Here is a 24,355-nt window from a genome sequence, read left to right as displayed (position 1 = left end):
GGGGGAGGGATAAATTAGGGGTTTGGGATTAACATACACACACTACTATATACAAAATAGATAAACAAGAAGAACCAATTATATAGCACAGGAAGCTATACTCAATATTTTGTAATAACCTATAATGGATAAAAATCTGAAAAAAGAATATACATGTGTATGTATATGTATAACTGAATCACTTTGCTGTACACCTGAAACTAAAACAACATTGTAAATCAACTATACTTCAACTTTTAAAAAACTCCATGGGGAATTCCCTAGCAATCTATTGGCGAGAACTTGGCACTTTTAGTGGCATGGCCCGGGGTTCAATCTTTGGTCAGGGAACTAAGATTCCCACAAGCCAAGCAGTGAAGCCAAAAAAAAAAAAAGTCCAAATTGAGATGTGCTGTAAATATAAAATACACATTGATTTTGAAGATATGTTATCAAACATAAAAAGCTAAGATATCTCATTAATAATATTTTATGTCTGTTAATTGTTGAAGTGATATTTTGGATATGTTGGGCTCAGTAAAAATATATCATTCAAAAAAATTTTTTAAAGGGTATTGCTTTTTGCCTTTCATAAAGTCAGTTGCTTTCCTTCTTTTGATAGTATATAATTAACTAAAATTATAAAAGATAATTACCATCTGACTAGTAAGAATAGTAGAAATAAAAGAACTAAACAAAGGTTCTGGCAACCCACTCCAGTGTTCTTGCCTGGAGAATCCCAGGGATGGGGGAGCCTGGTGGGCTCCCATCTATGGGGTCGCACAGAGTCGGACATGACTGAAGCGACTTAGCAATAGCAGTAAACAAAGGTTCATAATGAATAAATCCATTCTGGCCCATTTAGGGATGAAGCCTAAGAGAGACAAAGTGGAAAACACTTGCAGTGTTTTTTTTTAAACATATAGAAAAATTGCAAGAATAGGACAGAGAATTTCTGAATATTATTTACTCAAGTTCAATAACTGTTTTTTGCCACATTTGCATTCTCTGTCTCTAGATATTTTATTTTTTGAACCATTTGAGAATAGATTCCATGCACTATGCCTCCTTATCTCTTGATACCTCAGTGTGTTTTTACTATGAAAAATAACTTACTTTATAATAATCACCACACAATTATCAAATATGGGAGCTTCTTCTTTCTAATCTGTGGTCCATATTCCAACTTTGTCAACTATTTCAATTAGTCTTTAATAGTATTTCCCTTGCTATGGTACAAGTTACAGTTTAGATCACGTGTTGACTTTAGTTGTTATGTCTCCTTGTGTTTGTGTGCTAAGTCACTTCAATTGTGTCTGACACTTCTCAGCACTAAGGACTGTAGTCCACCAGGCTCTTCTGTCCAAGGTATTCTCTAGGCAAGAATATTGGAGTTGGTTGCCATGCCCTCCTCCAGGAGATCTTTCTGACCCAGGGATCGAACCCACATCTCTTTACATCTCCTGCACTGGCAGGGGAGTTCTTAACCAGGGAAGTCCCATCAAGTCTCTTTAGTCCCTTTTACTAAATAGTTCCTCCACATTTTTTTCTGGGAGAGGATTCTTTCATGACAGTTATTTAAGAGACTGTTCTTTAATATGGGTTTGGTTGACATTTCCTCACAATTCGATTCAAGTGACATTATGTCCTTCTCAGATTATCTCATCTGGAGGCATGTGGTTACTGGTTAAAGTGGTGCCTAGTTTTTCCACTGTATAGTTACTTTTCCCCTCTTCTGTTACCTAAACACAAGTCAATATGCCTGGTGCACAGTGAGGCCAAACAACTCCAAAATGTCAGAGTTTGGAACACAGAAAGGTTTATTGAAGGCCATGCAAGGAGATGAGTGGCTCATACCTTAAAAACCCCAAACTCCCCCAAAACTCTCAGCAAAGCCCTTTTCTTGGAAAGATGGGGAAGGGGCGTGGTTAGCTGTTGCAAACTTCTTGGTGTCAGATCCCTTGTTCTTGGCGTCCAGTCACGGTCAGGTATTGATGCTTCTGTAAACCTGCACCAAACAGGTTGCGCTAGTGGTAAAGAACCCGCCTGCCAATGCAGGAGACATAAGAGATACAGGCTTGATCCCTGGGTTGGGAAGATCCCCTGGAGGAAGGCATAGGAACCCACTCCAGTATTCTTGCCCGGGAAACCCTATGGAAAGAGGAGCCTGGTGAGCTACAGTCCATGGGGTCGCAAAGAGCTGGACACAACTGAAGCGACTTAGCATGCATCACCAAACAAATGTTATTCTCTGTTCTAACAAGAAAGGGCCAGATTCCAAGACACAAACTGTCACCCTTTGAGGTCAGGTCCTGGCTAAGAAGGGGCGGCTCAAAGCTGGTGGCTGTTATCACTGGGGGAGCCAGGCATCTAGGACTCAGCTGGCCCTAAGCCTCGACAGGCTGCCCACACGGCAGAGGCAGAACCCACAGACTACACCCCAGGCAGACAGATGATGTCATTACTTCACAGAGGCAGGATTGGGGAGAGGTTCACTGCTGTCTCAAGGCCTGGGCTCAGCCCAGTGGGCAGCCTTGGCAAAGTTTGTGGAGCTCTGCAGGACACATCCCCCTAGCCTGTTCCCTGGGTCCTGCAGCTTACCCGCTGGCCCGAGGCCAGGTGAGCCTGAGAGTCCCAGTGAGAAGGCCAGGATCCACTCTTACCTCATTCTTTGCCTGATGACCGCCATTCCACTGACCATTAGCTGAATGGACCACTAACGGTCACTTACTGACAGTTGGTCCTTGGGGGAGGGGCTCACTGTAGTGGCAACCAATGGCTGAGCAGGACTACTAACAGTTGCTCATTGACAGTTGCTCACTTGAGGGAGCAGTCCCCTGTGGTGCCGACCAATGATTGAATAGGACCTCTAACTACCACTCTAAGCATCCTGTGTTAGCGGTTTTGGGGTAACCATTGCCTGGTAATGGGTTGTGTGGTAATGGTGCTCAGCAATGGCCATATGCTAAGGGTTGGGCCTGCCCCACTCTATTATACTTCTAAAAAAATAGAAGATCCATGAAGAGATACTTTGAAGATTTGAAAAAAATACTGCTTCTCATCAAACTTTCCCCCTAGGTTTAGAATCCATTGATGATGTTTTCCAAACCAATCTTTTCTATGATAGTTGCAAAATGGTGATTTTCCAACTGCACCACTCTCTGCATCTATCAGTGGGCAAGCTCTATAGAGAACAGCTTTTCCTTTTCCCCATCTCTCTCTCTCATTAGAATACATGAATAAATTCTTATTTTATTCAATGGATCATAATTCATTACTGTTCTAATTTTGATATTCTAGTTATCCCACATTTGCCCGATAAGAGGCCCTTCAACCAGGCTGCTATTGACATACCCCCATTTTATTTTTTGAGCACTTATTTCTGACACAACAGGATGTTCCAGATGGTCTTGTACCTTCCTGTGCTAGTCCTGAAATCAGTCATTTGTTCAAGAAGCTTTGATTCCTTTTCATGGGGGAAAATATTTAGAAATCAAGATCTGTGTAGGGAGTCTTTAATTTTGAAGCTATTATCAATCATAAGATTAAGAGAAATATATATATCAACTTTTATTAATCATATTTATGGCTGAGTTAGCTATTTCTTTTTTTCCCCTCTTTGTGGTAAGAAAGAAGGAAATATTAAGCTTATTTTTTAAAATTTTGTCTTATTTACTCGAATATAATTCTGGCTACAATATTGACAAAGAACACTGACTGCAACAGAAACTATGGATCATAAGTCTCTCAATAGCTCCTTAAACATAACATATCCTCAAAAGAAAACTATGAAGAAAAACTGTATAAGTTTTGAAATACTATCATCTGTGGAATCCTAAAGATAAGCGTAATGGAACATGGGGCATTTCATTGAATTCATTTTGAAGGAATTTAATCAAAGCTCTATAAAACAACATTTTGTCATCAGATTCTTGTTGCAAAAGATGTTTTGCTTCTTACAGTCGTGTCATGTGATGCAAACTGCTATGGTAATATCTCACATTATTTTCATGTGATAAAGGCAGATGAACTATACAATGTTTGAAATAAGTATGTCAATTTCTATTTTAACTGAATGAAATTAAATATTTACTCTGTTTCTTGATAACAAGGTCTTCAAACAATAATACACTTTTGAAATATTGAAGATGAAATAAAGAGATCATATTTTACGTGTCACACTACTGGCGACAAGCTTTCCAGGTGGCTAGAATCCAGTGGTAAAGAATCCACCTGCCAAGGCAGGAGACATAAGAAACACAGGTTCCATCCTTGGATAGGGAAGATCCCCTAGAGGAGGGCCTGGCAACCCGCTCCAGTATTCTTGCCTGGAAAATCCTGTGGACAGAGGAGCCTGGCAGGCTACAGTCCAGGGGGTTGCAAAAGAGTCTAAAACTACTGAGCACAGTACTAGGGACAAAGACCTAGTTCATTTTTTGTTGCATGTACTTTGTATTCATTTCCAGACCCATTATTATATGGAAACACTTGGGTCACTTCAAAAAAATCCAAATTGTTGAGCACCATCCTGATTCACTTTAACATCATATCTCTTAAGCCAGGAATATGTATTTTTAAAATTTCCCCAGATAATTCTGAGACAGTTGATCGTCAAACTCATTTGGGAACCACTGAATGTGGCAAAAATACATTTATACCAGGGTTTAAGTCTTATTATATATACATAAGTTGTCTAAGGACAGGAACTGTGCTTATAAAATTTTATAAGCCCAGCACCTATTAGGAACCTTGCATGTTGTAGACATTCAATATATGTTTACGAAAAGAATTTTAACTTCAAACTTTATTTGAGTCTTAATTTGTGCAGGGAATATAAACCTACTTTAGTGGTATTATGTATCATGTGACAGGAACCACCTTGGATAACAGGCAGGTAGAAAGACAATATTGGATTGGTGTACCGGTTTCTAATGCAAAATACAGTTGTGTTCAGTTATGACCCTGAATTTTGATAACTTAATCTATGCTCCTGAAAATGGAGAAAGAGTACTCACATTTACAAGGCTGGTCTAGTTTGTAAATTGTTTGTATTGTCTCTTCTGTATTGTCCCTCTTTCCCCTAAATGTTCTGCTTGATGATAGTTTTTGTTTGTTTTTTAAAGTAGCTGACATTTGTATGGTTTAAAACAGACTTCTCAAAGTATGGTTCATGGACTCCTGGGGGTTTCCTGAGTCCTTTCTGGTGATCTGTTAGGGCAAGACTTTTTTCCTAATAACAATAAGCTGTAATTTGCCTTTATCACTTTCATTCTCTGAGAGTACAGTGGAGCTTTCCAGTGGCTATTTGATGGCTGATATGGAAACAGATTAGGCTTTGCCGGTAGCTCAGCTGGTAAAAAATCCACCTGCAGTGCAGGAGACTTGGGTTCAATTCCTGGGTTGGGAAGATCCCCTGGAAGAGGGCATGGCAACCCACTCCAGTATTCTTGTCTGGAGAATCCCCATGGACAGAGGAGTCCAGCAGGCTACAGCCCATGGGGTTGCAAAGAGTCAGACATGACTGATTGACTAACTGTGCACAGACACACTCATGGAAACAGATTAAAGAAGAAAAGAACGAGAATCATCTTATTTCTACAAACCTCACGTTAAAAAATCAAAAGAAAAGTAAAACCATGATGCATGAAAAATATATAGTTATTATTCTAAAATATCTATTTATGTCAACATACAATGTGCTCTTTTCAATGACTAAAAAATTAAAATTTTCAAGTTTTAATTTCTAAAACATGACAAGTATTGATAGTTGTAACATATAAAAGTTGTTGGAGTTCTCAATAATTTTTAAGAGTGTAAAGGGGTCCTGAAACTAAAAAGTTTAAGATCTGTGACTTATGTTTTTACATGACATTTAATAATTACCTGAACAGGTCATTTAGTTTTATATAGACAAATTTAGACTTTTTTTTTTTTAATCTGGCTGGGCTACATGGCACATAGCCCCCACTAGGGATCAACCCTCGCTCCTGCAGGAAGACTGGAAGCTGTGAGTCTTAACCACTGGACAGCCACGGAAGTCCCTAGACAAATTTTGACTAAAACCAGGATTGAATTTTACCAATTCTTAATAACTGATCTTTGTCCAAAATTTATGTATTGATAACTTTCTTTTTCTTGTTCTGAGAAACACTTGACCGAGCTACCAGTTAAGATTCCATGAGCCCCCACAGTGTTTTTTGATACTAACCTATGACACAACTTGAAATGCCCATAATCAGCGTGAATGGATGGGCTGCCTGAGAAGGATACCATGCTAAGTGCCTGCTAGTAAACGGGGACGGATGTCTTTAGATTTTTCATTTAACAGATTACAGGCTCTAAATAGAAAGAAATAGGCACATTTTGATAGCTAAGAAGCAAATCAGCCAAGATTCCTAACTCCTGAGGCAAACGGATCCAGAGGACAGCAGATTGAAGAAAACTGCTTAAGACGTCCTTGGTGATCTTTAGATTAGGTCTGTGTCAGCTCTAGCATTTGCTCATTACCTCGGGGTCTTAGCCTGCAACTGAATAAAAAGTTTTCATCTGCAGGATGGTTGTAAACAAACATTGGGTTGCTTGTAAAGTGCGAGCGCAGTGCCGTGAACACAATAATGTGTCGTTCTTAGGGTAGAGCGGAGGGACAGTCCTCTGAGAAGAAATGCAGAAAATAGTTGTTCTACTTACTTCACCGAATCCAATGATATTAATAGTTCTATTTGTGGTAGCTTTTTCTATAGCTTTAAGGAAATTTTTGAAGAAACTTTTCTTTAAAACTTCTCTCACATCATCATCAAAATACTGTCATTCTGTTTCCACAGCAGAAGAGGGGACACCTCTCCAGCCTCAGTTCTGATAGGAACATCAGAGAAAAACATGCTACTAGTAGATCAGTGACGAAACTCTTCAATAACATTAGTTTGCAAAGAGAACACTTAAAAAAAAAAACACTAAAAGAAGCGGTGAGGAGGTTAAGTTGAAAAAACACTTCAAAATCAGGAAATAGGCAAATTTTATCAGATGCCTAAATCTAAATGCAGCTCGAAAATAATTTCCAACTCACTGTGGTCCAATTCTCTTTTCACTGACTCCTTTTTGCTTAGCCAACACGAAAAAGGTATCAACGAGGTGGCAACAAGCACAATACATCTCTTTTTTAACAGATTCCTATATGCCTTGTGTGTCGGTGAGTGAGGGCGATAGAGGTAGAATGCGCAGAGAAAAAACCAGAGAGCGTCAGCTTACCTTCGCTCCTAAATACTGAAGTGGGCGGGGCCGAGGCCGGGGCGGGGTCCGGGCGGGGCGGGTTGCTTCCGGGCCTCTCCCCACCCCTTTCCCTCCGTGCTCCTCCCACACGTATTTCACCACGATCCCGAAAGGCCCAGCGACTAGGAGAGTCACGTGAGGGTGGGTGGTGGAAGTGGAGGCTTGTCTTGGCTGTTTCTTCGTCTCTATGGTTTTCAGAGGTGGGCGGCTTTTGACGGAGAAGCAACTGCAGCTCAGGCGTGGACGGGTGAGTCCTGGGACAGTGAAGGTTTGAGGAGACAGCCTTTTAGGGAAGACGAAAGGAAGGGGGATGCGAAACAGCTTTAGAGACCAGACCTCTGGGGTCAGCCGTTTGTCTGCTCTGGGGTCAGGCGACTTCTCTGGTCTAGCGGGACAGCTGTCTCTCCCTGATGTGTCCAGAGTGGGGCTTGAGACCAGTCCTTAGTCCTGCCTGCTTCGCTTCCTCAGCTTTCCTTCACTTCACCCAGTCCCTTCTGCCTGTCCCGGGAGAACTTCTACTTCCGAGTTCCCAGCGGCAGGGTTCAGTTGAGCGCCGACGTCCCTCCTCCCTCAGGCGACCAGGGACCATCCTTAGCATCTGGGGATGTGGTTGGAAGTGGGTGGGGGAGTTTATAGTTAGGTCTCTCATGAGGGGAAGTTTTAATCACTGAAATGACAAAAGTGGAAAAATAAATGGGGGACCTGAAGGGACAAAACAAAGTGCAGGTTTCCTGAACCGTTCAGTTTTTATCTTTCCCAGTGTCTTACCCAGTCTCAAGTTTCCTTCTCACTATCCTATCCTGGCCCACAATACGATGTTTTGAGAATGAGCCGGGCGTTATTGACTCAGTGTAAAAATGTTGGAAGAAGAGCTTAAACCGTATTTTATGAGTTCCTCCCTGTGTAGTATTATGGTTTCTTTATCTTCTCTTTCAGATGCCTAAAAAGTATTGTAGATATTTGCAAGTATATGTAGAATAACCAGTTTATAGTTAGGACTAGAATAAAATACTTTATTTTCTTTGTGGTACTTGGAAAGACATATTTACTTTCTGTTTTATAAGTAGATATGTCTGTGAACTTGGAGGCAGTTTCTCAGGTATACCTTTGTTTATGGTAAAATATTCCTTTGAGTCACAGGTGAATGTGATCTATCTAGCAGGAGAAAGGAATGAAACAGTTTGTTGGAGAGTTTCGGTTTCATTAAACGATATGACAAATTAATAAAATGTCAGCATCTTGAGACTTAGGTGTTGTCCAGGTTGACCGTCCCATTATCCTCTTGGAGTTGCCTAAGGTATTGAGCTTCTTAAATATTGTCTCATCCTAAAACCTTTTTAGAACTCGCTCCCTTGTTTGTGAAAACGTGGCTGTGGCTTCCAGCTGCTCTCAGTGTCCTTTTAGTAGCTCAGTGTGGGACTCTTTGAGACCCAGTGGACTGTAGCTCACCAGGCTCTTATGTCCATAGGATTTTCCAGGCAAGATTACTGGAGGGAGTTGCCATTTCCTTCTCCAGGGGATCTTCCAGACCCAGGTATCTAACCTGTGTCTCCTGGATTGCTGGTGGATTCTTTACCGCTGAACCACATAGGAAGCCCTCAGTGACCTTACTGAAGGTTATGACACAAAGTAATGCTAACAAAAAGTAAAGATTCAGGGATTGGTTGTGTACCTGGGGAGAAAAGGAAAATGACAGAAACTAATATGAGCAAGAGAACAAAAGAGTGTTTTGCTATCTTCGTTCATAATAGAGAACATTTACTATGTTACATAGACTTTGCATTCCCAAGAGGTGACTCTTGAGACTGACTTTCCTGTGTTTAACAATGGTATGTAATTTATCCTGTAATGGAGTATTATGTAAAATAATAACTGAAAGACTTAATTGACCCTTCAGATTTTATATTATTCAGAAATATAGAACTGAGTAATTGACAAAGTTATTACACCTAATTTGGCCACTTTTTCCCTCTTGACCAATTTTTACAATGACTGCAACACTTGCTAAATGTTTACCAGTTTTTTTCCACATGGAGTGGAGTTTTTTGTTTGGCCACATTGTGTGGCACATGGAATCTTAGGTCCCAAGCCAGGGATGGGACCCACACCCCTTACATTGGAAGCATGGAGTCTTAACCACTGGACTTTCAGGGAAGTCCCTTGAGTATAATTTTTTAAAATATTTCCTTTAAAAGAGAACTAACTTTTAAAAAAGTTTACTCACAACTTTTTCCCCCCCCACCAGAAAGGAAAATTGCTTGATTTTATGCTAAGGGAAAAAGTTGATTCTTTTTAAGTAGATTTTTACTCACTTAAGTAAATTCTGAGAAAATTACTAATGCTTTTTAAGACATTAAATATTGCTATCTCAGAATAATTGAGAAGAAAGTACAGGGGTAGTATTTTTAAATATTTTATATTTCCTATTATAAAAGTAATATATGTTTATTTTTGAAAAATAGAAACATAATAAGAAATATAACACTGAAACTTGAAATCCTAATTTATCTTTTCCCATGCCAACAGGTAACCACTACTTCCTCTTGCTTTGGGTTGGGCATCAATGTGGAAAAGTTGAGTTTGGGGTCAGACTCCCTGGGAAAGATGGCATTGATAGCACTGGGCTTACATCCTACAACCTCAGAAACTCCAAAAGAGAGAAAACTTCCCTTTTTCTGATTCTATTATAACAGAATTCTGTTACAATAGCAAACTACTCTGTGGCCTTACTTAGAGGCCCATCCTAGAGACAGTCTCTGTGACCAGACAGATGGAATGCCGTGGGTGGTCAGAATTGGATCTTCTTCCCACTGTGGAGTAGGATGGAGGGAGATACAGTTCAAAAGCACATGAATTAAGGGTAGGTGACATATAGTTCCCAAAGGAAAATTGAAGCGTCATTTCCTGGAGAAGGGAGAAAGATTGCTGGGCAGGTAGTAATAGCAGATGTTCACTAGAATAATTTTGCTGCTGCTAAGTTGCTTCAGTCATGTCTGACTCTGTGCGACCCCATAGACGGCAGCCCACCAGGCTCTCCCATCCCTGGGATTCTCCAGGCAAGAACACTGGAGTGGGTTGCCATTTCCTTCTCCAGTGCATGCAAGCGAAAAGTGAAAGTGAAGTCGCTCAGTTGTGTCCAACTCTGTGCGACCCCCATAGACAGCAGCCCACCAGGCTCCTCTGTCCATGGGATTTTCTAGGCAAGAGTACTGGAGTAGGGTGCCATTGCCCTCTCCAAAAATAATTTTACATGTATTTTATAAAATTAACTGCTTTCCTTTCCTGATATAAATTATTTTTTACAGTTTGCATGTTGATTTTTCCTTTTTAAAATGTCTACTATTAATTTATAGAACTTGAAATTTGAACTCTTTGAGTGCACCTATTTGTATTGTTATTACATGTAGAAGTACCCATGCTCTGGAGTACTCAGATTTTCCAACTTTAAATATATTGTATATTTGGCCAATTTGTTAAAACTGAATATTGGTAAGTATTTTTTGTGGTGTGTGAACTTGATTATATAAACTGCAGTTTATAAATAGTAAATAAATGTTTTAAATATTTAAATATATGTAGTAAATATGATTACATACTTGATTCTTTAATTATTTCATGTTCAAAACTCTGTATAGAAACTATTTAATTTTGAGCATTGTTTAAAAAATAAATAATAATTGTCACTAATTGCTGTTACTGAGTGTCAGCTTTAAAACTATAGTTAACATTAGTGTCTTGTTTCGTATCTTTATGGATTATTCTGATGATTCATTATATTTTAAGAGAAAATATAATTGATGCAACGTCTTGTTTACTCCACTTTCTTGTTTTCATTTAGAACATGTTAGTAGCTCAATTCAGTGGTCATTTGAGCTAACACTGGTGGCACAGGCTTTAGTTGAGGCAGGCAGGTCTCTATTCTAAAACTCAACTCCCTCCCTTCTTGATGTTGAGCAAGTTACTTAATCTCTCAGAATTTGAGTTTATTTGCAAATGAAAATAGTAATATATCATAGGGATTTTTTGAGGATTAATTAATATATGCCAAGTGCCTGGGATTTAGCAGATTCTCATAAATGTGATTGTTGTGTTGTTTTTAAATTATTTATTTATTTGGCTGCGCCAGGTCTCAGCTGTGGCACACGGGACCTTTTTTTAGTTGTGGACATGGAATTTTAGTTGCAGAATGTGGGAACCAGTTCCCTGATCAGGGACCAAAGCCAGGCCCCCTGCATCGGGATCACAGAGTCTAGGCTGCTGAACCACCAGGGAAGTCCCTAAATGTGATTGTTAACAGTGACAATAACAAAAAATAATGTCTAGAAAGAATTTATTTTCCCAACTTGAGACTGTTTAGCCCAGAGAGTTTATATAGATATTGGAGGAATTAATGAAGTTCTTCGTTCAGTTTGTCTAGATTTTAGCGGGTTTTAAATTCCATGTTGCATATATAGCAATAAACTAGAAAACTTCGTTTAAGCTACACAATTATTAGCAGACTGCCCAATTTGTAAAGATTGCTTAGGCTTACACAGCTTCATATCAAAAAAATCCAAAAACAACCCAATTGAAAAATGAGCATACTTAAATAGACATTTCTCTGAAGAAGATGCACAGATGGCCAACAGGCACATGAAAAAATGCTCAATGTCACAAACTATTAGAGAAATGCAAATCAAAACTACAATGAGGTATCACCTCACACCGGTCAGAATGGCCATCATTAAAAAGTTTAGGGAATTACCTGGTGGTCCAGTGATTAGGACTCAGCCCTTTTACTGTTATGGGCCCAAGTTCAATCCCTGGTTGGGAAACTAAGATCCTGCAAACTGTAGGGCATGGCCAAAAAATAAAAAATCTACAAATAATAAACGCTGGAGAGGGCGTGGAGAAAAGGGAACCCTCCCACACTATCGTTGGGGATGTAAATTGATAACAGCCACTGAAGAGAACAACATGGAGTTTCCTTAAATAACAAAGTAGAACTACCAGATGACTCAGCAGTCCCACTCCTGAATGCACGTCCGGAGAAAACTCTCGATTCAAAAAGATGCATGCACCCCGGTGTTCATAGCAGCACTGTTTATAATAGCCAAGACATGGAAGCAACCTAAATGTTCACTGATAGATGATGATAGATGAATGGATAGGAAGATGTGGGATGTGTGTGTATTGTGGAATATTTCTAAGCCATTCTAAAAAAGAATGAAATAATGCCATTTGCAGCAACATGGATGGGCCTAGAGTTTATTGTATTAAGTGAAGTAGGACAGGGAAAGACAAGTATCATATGATACCATTTGTATGTGAAATCTAAAAAAAACGATACAGATGAACTTATTTACAAACGGAAATAGACTCACAGACATAGATAACAAACTTAGAGTTACCAAAGGGGATAGTGAGGTGGTGGGGGAAGATAAATTAGGAGTTTGGGATTAACAGATACATACTAAAATATAAAATAGATAAATATCAAGGACCTGTATTCAGTATCTTGTAATAACCTATAGTGGGAAAGAATCTTAAAAAATATATTTATGTATAGCTGAATCACTTTGCTGTACACTTGAACCTAACCCAACATTGCAAATCAACTATACTTAAAAAAAACACACAAAAATAAAAACTGCTTACTTCAAGTGTAAGTGTCAGGATGGGGGAATGTATTGAGTAAATTTTACACAAACTCTGAGCTCAGTAAAGGTCATTAAGAGGAAGATAGCTTGTTCCTTCACTATAGAAGGGGAGCTAGGCATTGAGCACCTTTGGAAGTTCAGAGCAGAATTTATGGTTACTTTAAATAATAGGTTCAAATGATAAAAATGGATTTGCTTTTATTTTAAAGGAAAAGTTTGGGATAATACTCCTGCAAAAAAGTAATACTTTGAGAACATGATATACTGGACACCTGCAGGTGGAAGAGATAGCAGTTTAGAATGTTACTTGAAAAACCGGAAGAGGCAACTATGGAACTGAACAATTGTGATAAGTGATTGACATCAAATATCATTAGTGATCTGGGGTTGGGAGTTTAAATACTGCTGTATTGGGCGGAGAAGTGTTGGCCCTATTAATGAGAAAATAATCAGCTAGAACTGGATTAATTTTTCCCCCCTAAACTAACAGAGTAATCAGTTTTGTTTTTTGCAAATTGTAAAGATTCCTCACAAACAATAATAAATTTAAGATAAGGATACTGAGTATGAGAAAAAGGAAACTTCATGGAAATCTTTAAGAGATAAATCCTTATCATTCATGTGAGGCATACAAGTAAGGTTTGCATTTTCCTTCAAAATGATTTTAAGTTTTAAATTGGTCGTTTAAAACTTAAAATGCTTATCTTAATAATCTTGCTTGTTCAGAGTCAGACAGTTATTGATGTCTATTTATAAGCTCTACTTACAGTTCAGATTTTTCATTTTAAAGTTTGTTCATTGGAGTTATTGGATTTAAACCAGCAAGCTAAAGTTTACCTTTTTAAAAACTAAACATGTGAAATTTGTCCACTATCCTAGTAGGATTAAGTGAGCATTCTGTAACGTGGCACATGAAGGGCATTAGAATCTAGCTGTAATGTAACTTGATCTCTCTACCTTTTCTTCCTGTCCCTTCTCCTATGTTCTAGTCATAGTGAACTACTTTTTGTTCCCATATGATCTGTGCCTTTTTGTGTCATTATGTCTTTACTTGGGCTGTTTGTTGTACTTAGAATGCCTCTTCACCATCCTACCATCTTCCAACTGTCTGAGTTATTATTCCTCTTCAGATTAGATTAATGAGTTGTTCTTCAATTTGTGTATTTCCCTCCACTCTCAGGTGGTTATTTGCCTTGGTGGTTCCCGTAATATTTATTTTTTAAAAAATACTCTCCTTATTTTGTGGAGCAGTTGTATGTATTTTCCTAGAGAATGAGTGATTCTTGATGCCATAAACAAGGCTTATTTGCCATCGTCTCCTGAACACTTAACAGAGTACCTGTCTTATATACAAGCTCAGAACACGTTTGGTGAATAAATGAGTAATTACGATATTTTATCTGCTTTAAAAATCAGAGTAGAAGTAGGATATAATTTAATAGATTAAGTCTGCACTCTGTAACCTTTATCAGACTGATGCATTTAGAGAATTTACTTGGACATTCCTAGAAAATTCTGTCCACACGTTCTGCCACACATCAGTTATTTTCTCTTCCTAATATGTGCCTAAGCACTAGAAAGAGAGAACTAAAACATATTCCACTCATTAAGGAGCTCACAGTCTAGTGGTGGAGACAGATGACTTATAATTAAATTTTATGATAATTAAAATTAAAATCAGTTTATTAGTTTTACTAGAGATGTTTCATATGCTTAGTAGCCAAAATAACTAGTGGCTACTGTATTGAACAGTGCAGATATGAAACATTTCTTTCATCCTGACATATTCTATTTGACAGAACTGTTGTGAATACTATAAATACACTTAAATCTACATTTTCTAGTTTCAGATGATAGTTCATTTTCATTTCAGTCATGTTCTTCAAATAAAACTTTCATTTAGATTTGAAAATTGTGTTTTTAAAAATGATTAAGTAGATTCTGTTGTAATCTGTTTCAAATAAAGCAGCATTACTGATTTTCTCAGGCTTTTAATTTATGATAGCATTTGAATTAAGTAGTTTCATAATTTGATTTTCAACTTAAGGTTGATATCATTTGACTTCCTATCCTAATAATTCCTGAAATGGTAAGGAAGCATAATGGTTAAGAGCAATGGCTTTGGGATCAGAGAAACCTCAGAGTTATTGAGGATCAAATAAGGCAATCAAAAGGATAATTCACATGGGGAGCTGGCAGGACAGTGAATGGGGCATGGAACACGACAGTGAGATTTTTAATCAGGCTACTCAGAAGAGCACACAATTTAAAACTTTTGAATTGTTTATTTCTGGAATTTTGCATTTAATATTCTTGGATCAGTGTTGACCATGGGTAACTGAAACCACAAAGAGCCAAACTGCAAGTAAATGGGGACTTGTGTACTCTGAACAGTTTTGCCTCAGTAGCTTTAAGCTAGCTTTAAACTAAATACTGCTCTGGCCTAGCCTAAAAAATTTAAAAGCAAGACTTGAAACAGTCAGACTCTTTCCAAGTAATTTATTCGTGTCCCAGAACCAAGCTCAAGAATAGGTTCAGGAATACAAAAATATCTAGCACCCAAAAATGTAAAATTCACAGTGTCTGGCATCCAATCAGAAATTACTAGACATGCAAAGGAGCAGGAAAATATGACTCATAATGAAAAAGAAAAAAACTGAAACAGCAGTGACATAGGTGATAGAATTAGTGGAAAGGGGGGGGTAAAACAGTTTTTTATAACTGTATTCCATATGCTTAAAAAAATAGCAGAAAGATTGAATGTGTTAATTAGGAACATGGAAGATACAGATGACATCACCAACTTAATGGATGTGAATTTGAGCAAACTCCAAGAGATAATGGAGGGTAGAGGAACCTGGCATGCTTCAGGCCATGGGGTCACAGTCAGACACGACTTAGCAACTGAACAACAACAGAAGCAAAGCTATAGGTGGAAACTACAGTGGCTGAGATGAAAGGCAGACTTGACTTTAATGGCAGGTTAGACCTGGAAGAAGAAAACTTAAGCCAAGGCTTATGAATATACAAAATTATCTATGAAGAGTTCTTGCTAAAAGTACTTAATTTTACTCTGATCAAACTTTTAGGTGTAACTTCTAGTTTACAGGAAATAAAAGGAGTAGAGAAATATTTAAACCATGCTACAAGGCAGCCATTATATAAATCCAGAGTTTGAGAAATACAATTCAGGTGTCCTGTTAAAAAAATTAGGATTGTGCTATGATTGCATAATGTGGAGAATATATTTAATATAACCTTAAAATGGTAAATTTTGTGTCTATTTTACCACTGTTTTTAAAAATTTACCATTTAAAGACATTTAAAAGTATACAATTGAGAGGCATAAGGTGTATCTGCACTGTTGTGCAATTAATACCACCATTCTTTTCTGGAATGTTTTTCTTCTTCTCAAACAGAAAACTTTGATACTCATTAAAAAATAACTCTACTTCCTTCTCCCCACTAATCTCTGGCCTTAGTTTATTATTTTCTGTTTCTGCTGTAGGTTCATCATGTATGTGGAATCATACAGTATTTGCCTTTTTGTGATTGATGTGTTTCACTTAATGTAAGACTTAAAGGTTATGCAGGTCAGGAAGCAACAGTTAGAACTGGACATGAAACAACAGACTGGTTCCAAATAAGAAAAGGAGTACATCAAGGCTGTATATTGTCACCCTGCTTATTTAACTTTTATGCGGAGTACATCATGAGAAACGTTGGGCTGGAAGAAGCACAAACTGGAATCAAGATTGCCAGGAGAAATATCAATAACCTCAGATATGCAGATGACACCACCCTTATGGCAGAAAGTGAAGAGAAGCTAAAAAGCCTCTTGATGAAAGTGAAAGAGGAGAGTGAAAAAGTTGACTTAAAGCTCAGCATTCAGAAAATGAATATCATGGCATCTGGTCCCATCACTTCATGGGAAATAGATGTGGAAACAGTGTCAGACTTTTATTTTGGGGGGGCTCCAAAATCACTGCAGATGGTGATTGCAGCCATGAAATTAAAAGACGCTTACTCCTTGGAAGAAAAGTTATGACCAACCTAGATAGTATATTCAAAAGCAGAGATATTACTTTACCAACAAAGGTCTGTCTAGTCAAGGCTATGGTTTTTCCTGTGGTCATGTATGGATGTGAGAGTTGGACTGTGAAGAAGGCTGAGCACCGAAGAATTGATGCATTTGAACTGTGGTGTTGGAGAAGACTCTTGAGAGTCCCTTGGACTGCAAGGAGATCCAACCAGTCCATTCTGAAGGAGATCAGCCCTGGGATTTCTTTGGAAGGAAAGATGCTAAAGCTGAAACTCCAGTACTTTGGCTACCTCATGAGAAGAGTTGACTCATTGGAAAAGACTCTGATGTTGGGAGGGATTGGGGGCAGGAGGAGAAGGGGACGACCCAGGATGAGATGGCTGGATGGCATCACAGACTCAATGGCCGTGAGTCTGAGTGAACTCTGGGAGATGGTGATGGACAGGGAGGCCTGGCGTGCTGCGATTCATGGGGTTTCAAAGAGTCGGACACGACTGAGCGAGTGAACTGAACTGAACTGAATATTCCATTGTACTTATATGCCACATTTTGTTTACCTATTCATGTTCATGAGCACTTGGGTTGTTTCTGCCTTTTGGCTGTTGTGAAAAATGCTGCTATGAGCATGGATGTACAAAGACTTATTCAAGTCCCTGTTTTCAGTTATTTTGGATATATATACCAGAGTGTGATTGCTGAATCATATAGTATTCTGTTTAATTTTTTGAAGTATTGCTGTACTATTTTTTGTAGTGGCTGCACCATCTTACATTCCCATTAGTAGTGCACAAGGATAATACATAAAGGACACTCTACTGGATGTGGATAAATTTTATTTTGTTACTAAGTCACTTCAGTCGTGTCCGACTCTGTGTGACCCCATAGATGTCAGCCCACCAGGCTCCCCCGTCCCTGGGATTTTCCAGGCAAGACTACTGGAGTGGGTTGCCATTTCCTTCTCCAAATTTTATGTTATGTATAGCTAATAAGATTAGGGTTGTGAGGGGAGAAAAAGGTCATATGTGAAGAAACTATTTTAGAGAGACTTCAGAAAATACCAAAGGTACATCATTTTTGTGTGGATCCTTGTTTGAAAAAACCATCTATATGTTTTATGAAAGTTTGAATATGTACTATTAATAGTATTGGAAGATATTAGGAAATTGCTGTTGAGTAAATATGACAATTGGAGAAGGTAATGGCACCCCACTCCAGTACTCTTGCCTGGAAAATCCCATGGACGGAGGAGCCTGGTGAGCTGCAGTCCATGGGGTGGTGAAGAGTCTGACATGACTGAGCGACTTCCCTTTCACTTCTCACTTTGATGCATTGGAGAAGGAAATGGCAACCCACTCCAGTGTTCTTGCCTGGAGAATTCCAGGGACGGGGGAGCCTGGTTGGATTGCAGAGTCGGACACGACTAAAGCGACTTAGCAGCAGCAAGTATGACAATGGTACTGTAGCTATATAGGAAGATACTATTGAAATACTTAGGGATAGAGTTTTAATATCTGTAACTTTGAAGTGGTGAGTTTAAAAATTAACTTGATAGACATAGATAGATAGATAGATGAAGAAAATAGATGAAATGTTAATTGTTCAGTTTAGGTATGATGTTCATAGTAGTATTCTTGAGTGTTTGAAAGTTTTTAAATGAGCTGCAAAGGTTTGATGTTACATTTTTATTTTCTGGAAAAGAAGCCACTTTAAATTTGCTTTTACTTTTGTAAGTAATTTACTTTAATCCTTAATACTTTTATTTTCCCCTTCCTTTTTTAAAATTAGTTTTTCTTTATAATTGATTTTATGGGCTTTGTCTTCCAGATACTGCATTCTTATTTTGTTATTTTCCTAAGTATGCAATTAGTGTGCATCTTAAGAAGTGATTTTTGTGTTCATCCAGACCAATGGAGTATGCATTCTTCATGTATACCCCAGATTTTGAAGGAGCAATTCAACTGTCAAAGCGTTGGATGACTCCTCTGGATTAACCCAGAGGTTTTAATTTCATGCTTTATAGGAAAATGGCTGTCAATTCACTGATAATTTCTTTCCTAACTGCATGTTTTCTTTAAGCTCAGATTAAGGTCTCTGTTCAGCTTCTAGGTTCTGTGTGTACTATGTGTGTTAGGATTCATGAAGTGTAATTTTTTGGTTAAGAGGATAGAGGGCAGAATATTGTTATTGTGGGAAACATAGGGTTCTACTTTAAGAAACATTCTAACCTGTGCATCTGGGTGGTGATTATTTAGCTTGTTTACTAGTCAGTTTCCCGAATATGAAGCATTTCCAGCTTTATTTCTATAGTCTATGGTGGGAAGAGAATGAGACAAGGAGTTACAGGACTGGTTTGTTTCCAACTTTGCTACTAAGTATCTTTGTCATCTTGATGAACTTGCTTGAAGTATCATCCTCTCTGGCTTGTCCTCTCATACTGAAAATTTGAAAATTTCTGATGTCTCTTTTAGTGCTTAATATTTTGTTATATTGATCTTTTTTTCTTTCTTCATATTTCATCTCAGTGTTTGCAAGGGTATTGTGGCAGACTGTGTACTGAATGCTCTTGATTGTGGCAGCCTGTGTACTGAATCTTTTTGTCAAAATGTGTGAGTTTCCTTTTGTTTTCAAATAACAACAAAAGCCTTTGTCTTTTTAACCCATCGATTGCCCTACTTTTTATGGCAACAGGAACTTATTTATACTGAAAAATACATTTATTTTGATTCTTCCTTTTGTATAGTAAAATAGACATGTGCAGTAAAGTAGTGGGTTATGTTGTACAAGATAGTCTTTGTTTGCCCCCACTATTACTTTACCCTTCTCCATCCTACTTTGTGCTCCAGGAAGCTGACCTTTATGGACTACACACTATGCTCCATTCTCTCTGGTATCCAGTAGGGTTTGGCTAATGACAGAGGGTGGAGAATGAGTCTGGGTATATACGTTTTTTGGTGCCCTCTTTGTAGGTTGGTAATTATGATTGGCTCTTGAACAGTGTGAGGTTAGGGACACCAATACCCCCTCAACCCTAAACAGTTGAAAATCCACATATAACTATTGAATCCCCCCAAACTTAATTACTAGAAGCCTACTGCTGACCCATGTTAGAAGGCAGAGATACTGAATAGTATCTTCTGGACTAAGAAGAAACTTTGAGACCAAAAACAAAGCAGGCAGCTCCATAAAGTACATTGATGAAGTTTATTTATAGCTGCATGACATGCTGCCAGAAGGGATACAGGGGAATTCAAAGGACCCAAAGCTAAAAATAGAATCTGACTACTGTGTTGTAATATGTATCAGAATTTCATTTCTGTTTAAGGCCAAATAATCCATTATATGTACACAACATACTTTGGTTTTCTGTTGATGGACATTTGGGCTCTTGCCACCTTTTGGCTATTGTGAATAGTGCTGCTATGTATTCTTTTAGATATAAGCTTAGGGTTGCAGCTGTTAGATTACATGGTAATTCTACATTTGACTTTTCCATAGTGGCACACTATTTTACATTTGTACCAAATGTGTACAAGGGTCCAATTTCTTCATATTTTCTCCAACACTTGTCATTTTCTCCTTTTTGTTTGTTTGCTTTTGTTTTTTTGGTAATATCCATTTCCCTAATGACTAATAATGTTGAGCATCTTTTCATGTGCTTGTTGACCATTTGTATATCTTCTTGGAGACATATCTATTGAAATCCTTTGTCTGTTTTTTAATTGAGTTGTTCATTTTTTTTCTTGTTGTAATAGATAGTTTTGAGTCAAAATACAAGATTTCTTAGAAATGGTGAAGTGATTCCATGGATTTGAAATGGTTTTTAGACTAGAAGAAAACAAGTGTCCTTTTCCTTGATTAGATAGCAACAATAGATAATAGATTTATGATTAGAGTCTTCAGGTCAGTTCAGTGGCTCAGTCGTGTCCGACTCTTTGTGACCCCATGAATCGCAGCATGCCAGGCCTCCCTGTCCATCACCAACTCCCGGAGTTCACTCAGACTCACGGCCATCGAGTCCGTGATGCCATCCAGCCATCTCATCCTGGGTTGTCCCCTTCTCCTCCCGTCCCCAATCCCTCCCAGCATCACAGTCTTTTCCAGTGAGTCAACTCTCAGCTTTAGTATCATTCCTTCCAAAGAAATCCCAGGGTTGATCTCCTTCAGAATGGACTGGTTGGATCTCCTTGCAGTCCAAGGGACTCTCAAGAGTCTTCTCCAACACCGTAGTGTCAAAAGCATCAATTCTTCAGCGCTCGGCCTTCTTCACAGTCCAACTCTCACATCCATACATGACCACAGGAAAAACCATAGGCTTGACTAGATGGACCTTAGTCAGCAAAGTAATGTCTCTGCTTTTGAATATACTATCTAGGTTGGTCATAACTTTTCTTCCAAGGAGTAAGCGTCTTTTAATTTCATGGCTGCAATCACCATCTGCAGTGATTTTGGAGCCCCCCAAAAATAAAGTATGACACTGTTTCCACTGTTTCCACATCTATTTCCCATGAAGTGATGGGACCAAATGCCATGATCTTCATTTTCTGAATGTTGAGCTTTAAGCCAACTTTTTCACTCTCCTCTTTCACTTACATCAAGAGGCTTTTTAGTTCCTCTTCACTTTCTGCCATAAGGGTGGTGTCATCTGCATATCTGAGGTTATTGATATTTCTCCCGGCAATCTTGATTCCAGCTTGTGTTTCTTCCAGTCCAGCGTTTCTCATGATGTACTCTGCATAAAAGTTAAATAAGCAGGGTGACAATATACAGCCTTGACGTACTCCTTTTCCTATTTGGAACCAGTCTGTTGTTCCATGTCCAGTTCTAACTGTTGCTTCCTGACCTGCATACAGATTTCTTAAGAGGCAGGTTAGGTGGTCTGGTATTCCCATCTCTTTCAGAATTTTCCACAGTTTATTGTGATCTACACAGTCAAAGACTTTGGCATAGTCAATAAAGCAGAAATAGATGTTTTTCTGGAACTCTCTTGCTTTTTTCATGATCCAGCGGATGTTGGCAATTTGATCTCTGGTTCCTCTGCCTTTTCTAAAACCAGCTTGAACATTTGGAAGTTCACGGTTCATGTATTGCTGAAGCCTGGCTTGGAGAATTTTGAGCATTACTTTACTAGCATGTGAGATGAGTGCAGTTGTGCGGTAGTTTGAACATTCTTTGGCATTGCCTTTCTTTGGAATTGGAATGAAAACTGACCTTTTCCAGTCCTGTGGCCACTGCTGAGTTTTCCAAATTTGCTGGCATATTGAGTGCAGCACTTTCACAGCATCATCTTTCAGGATTTGAAACAGCTCAACTGGAATTCCATCACCTCCACTAGCTTTGTTCGTAGTGATACTTTGCATAAATGTTTTCTTTAAAGGGAATATATTTAGGTGTTATGTGTTTATGTAACATTTTAGTGAAATTTATGTTGCAAAATAGTTTTTATTTTAATTATCACTGTCAGCAGCATTCTGTTACCTTCCAAACAAACATTTTTTCATCAGTCACTGCATGTTAGGTATTGTGCTCAGCATTTTATAAGCATTTTCTCATGTAATTCTCCTTAAAGTTCTTTGCAGTAAGTGTTACTATCCCTGTTTTATGGAAGCACAAAGTTGCCAAAGTCAGAAATACAGGCCTTACTGACTTCAAAATTAATGGACAGTAAGAGGTTGAGTTAGTAAGGTCTGGTATCTAAAATTAATTAACTAGCTAGATAACCCTGAGTTAGACACAACTGTCTGGGCCTCAGTTTATTAAAACAAAGCAGAACAAAACAAAATATATAATACAAATTTATATACATGTTTAGTAGAACTTTGTGATGTTCTAATTTTGCTTTAATTAAATTCTTAAGTTTAAAACAACATTTTCAAGTAAATAAGTGAAAGTCCAGAATCACTGCAGAAGGTGACTGTAGCCAAGAAATTAAAAGATGCTTGCTCCTTGGGAAAAAAGCTATGACAAACCTAGACAGCAGGATATTAAAAAGCAGGATCATCACTTTGCTGACAAAGGTATAGTCAAGGCTATGGTTTTTCCAGTAGTTATGTACAGATGTGAGAGTTGAACCGCAAAGAAAGCTGCTGCTGCTGCTAAGTCACTTCAGTCGTGTCCGACTCTGTGCGGGTCATAGACGGCAGCCCACCAGGCTCCCCCGTCCCTGGGATTCTCCAAGCAAGAACACTGGGGTGGGCTGCCATTTCCTTCTCCAATACGTGAAAGTGAGAAGTGAAAGGAAAGTCGCTCAGTCATGTCAGACTCTTCACGACCCCATGGACTGCAGCCCACCAGGCTCCTCCGTCCATGGGATTTTCCAGGCAAGAGTACTGGAGTGGGGTGCCATTGCCTTCTCCAAAGAAAGCTGAGTACCATAGAATTGATGCTTTCAAACTGTAATACTGGAGAAGACACCCGAGAATCCCTTGAACAGCAAGGAGATCAAACCAGTCAGTCCTAAAGGTAATCATCCCTGAATTTTCATTGGAGGGACTGATGCTGAAGCTGAAGCTCCAATACTTTGGCCACCTAATTCAAAGAACCAACTCATTGGTTAAGACTCATCATGCTGGGAAAGATTGAGGACAGGAGGAGAAGAGGGTGGAAGAGGGTGAGAGAGGATAAGATGGTTGGATAGTATCATTGACTCAATGGACATGAGTTTGAGCAAACTCAAGGAGATAGTAAAGGACAGGGAAGCCTGGCGTGCTGCAGTCCATAAGGTCACAAAGAGTGGGACCTGACTGAACAACAGCAATAGTTTTGTTTTAATGAAATCCCAAAGTTTAAAACAACATCTTCAAGTAAATAAGTGAAAGTCTTAAAACAAATCAAGTAAATAAGTGAAAGTCTTAAAAAAAAGGAGTACCTGGGTAAATAGAAATTGAAGTAAAGGTTAAAAAAAAAAAAAAAGAAAAGCAGCCTGTGAAATATCTAATATTACTGTCAGCATAACAGGTTTGTTTCTAGAGAGAACATAAATATAGACAGATTCTTATAAAAGAATATCAATAAAGATGTCTGTTGCTGTGAATGCTAAAAAATTCCACTGAAATTGTTATTTATGTAGAAAGAGACTTCCTTTGGCAGAAATATATCTTATTCTTACAGATTGGCCTGTACTGCTGACCAGTCCTTTGCTGTTGAATGAGATTCTGAGAAACGTCACGGACTCACAGTTGAGTTCTGACATGGAATTATTATGACATTTTAATCATGTACCCCATTTTCCATTTCTGGAAATTGAGTATAATGCAAATGGAAGAGTATTCATTGGAGCATTTTAAAATATAAAGTTCTCTGAAAATGCAAGGTGATATTCTTTTAAAATATTGATTCCTTCATTCTGTCTTCAGATATCATTTCTACATCACAGTAGGATTTAGAGCTTTTAATTTAAATAGTGGAAGTGAAAGTGTTGGTTGCTCAGCCC

The 24,355-nt window shown here is 38.4% G+C and overlaps 1 protein-coding gene across 2 annotated transcripts in view; it reads left to right on the top strand.

Moving 5' to 3' along the window:
- The first annotated feature begins 7,441 nt into the window (after positions 1–7,441).
- MICU1 (mitochondrial calcium uptake 1) overlaps positions 7,442–24,355 on the top strand; it is a 234,422-nt gene continuing 217,508 nt past the window's right edge. For both annotated transcript variants that reach the window (XM_015104425.3, XM_012105260.4), the window contains exon 1: positions 7,442–7,492. The gene's annotated coding sequence lies outside the window, so the exon portion shown is untranslated. The remainder of the gene's footprint in view (positions 7,493–24,355) is intronic.

The sequence above is a fragment of the Ovis aries genome, chromosome 25 (genome assembly GCF_016772045.2).
Source record: "Ovis aries strain OAR_USU_Benz2616 breed Rambouillet chromosome 25, ARS-UI_Ramb_v3.0, whole genome shotgun sequence".
NCBI lineage: Eukaryota > Metazoa > Chordata > Mammalia > Artiodactyla > Bovidae > Ovis > Ovis aries.
This window is presented reverse-complemented; position numbering and strand designations above follow the sequence as displayed.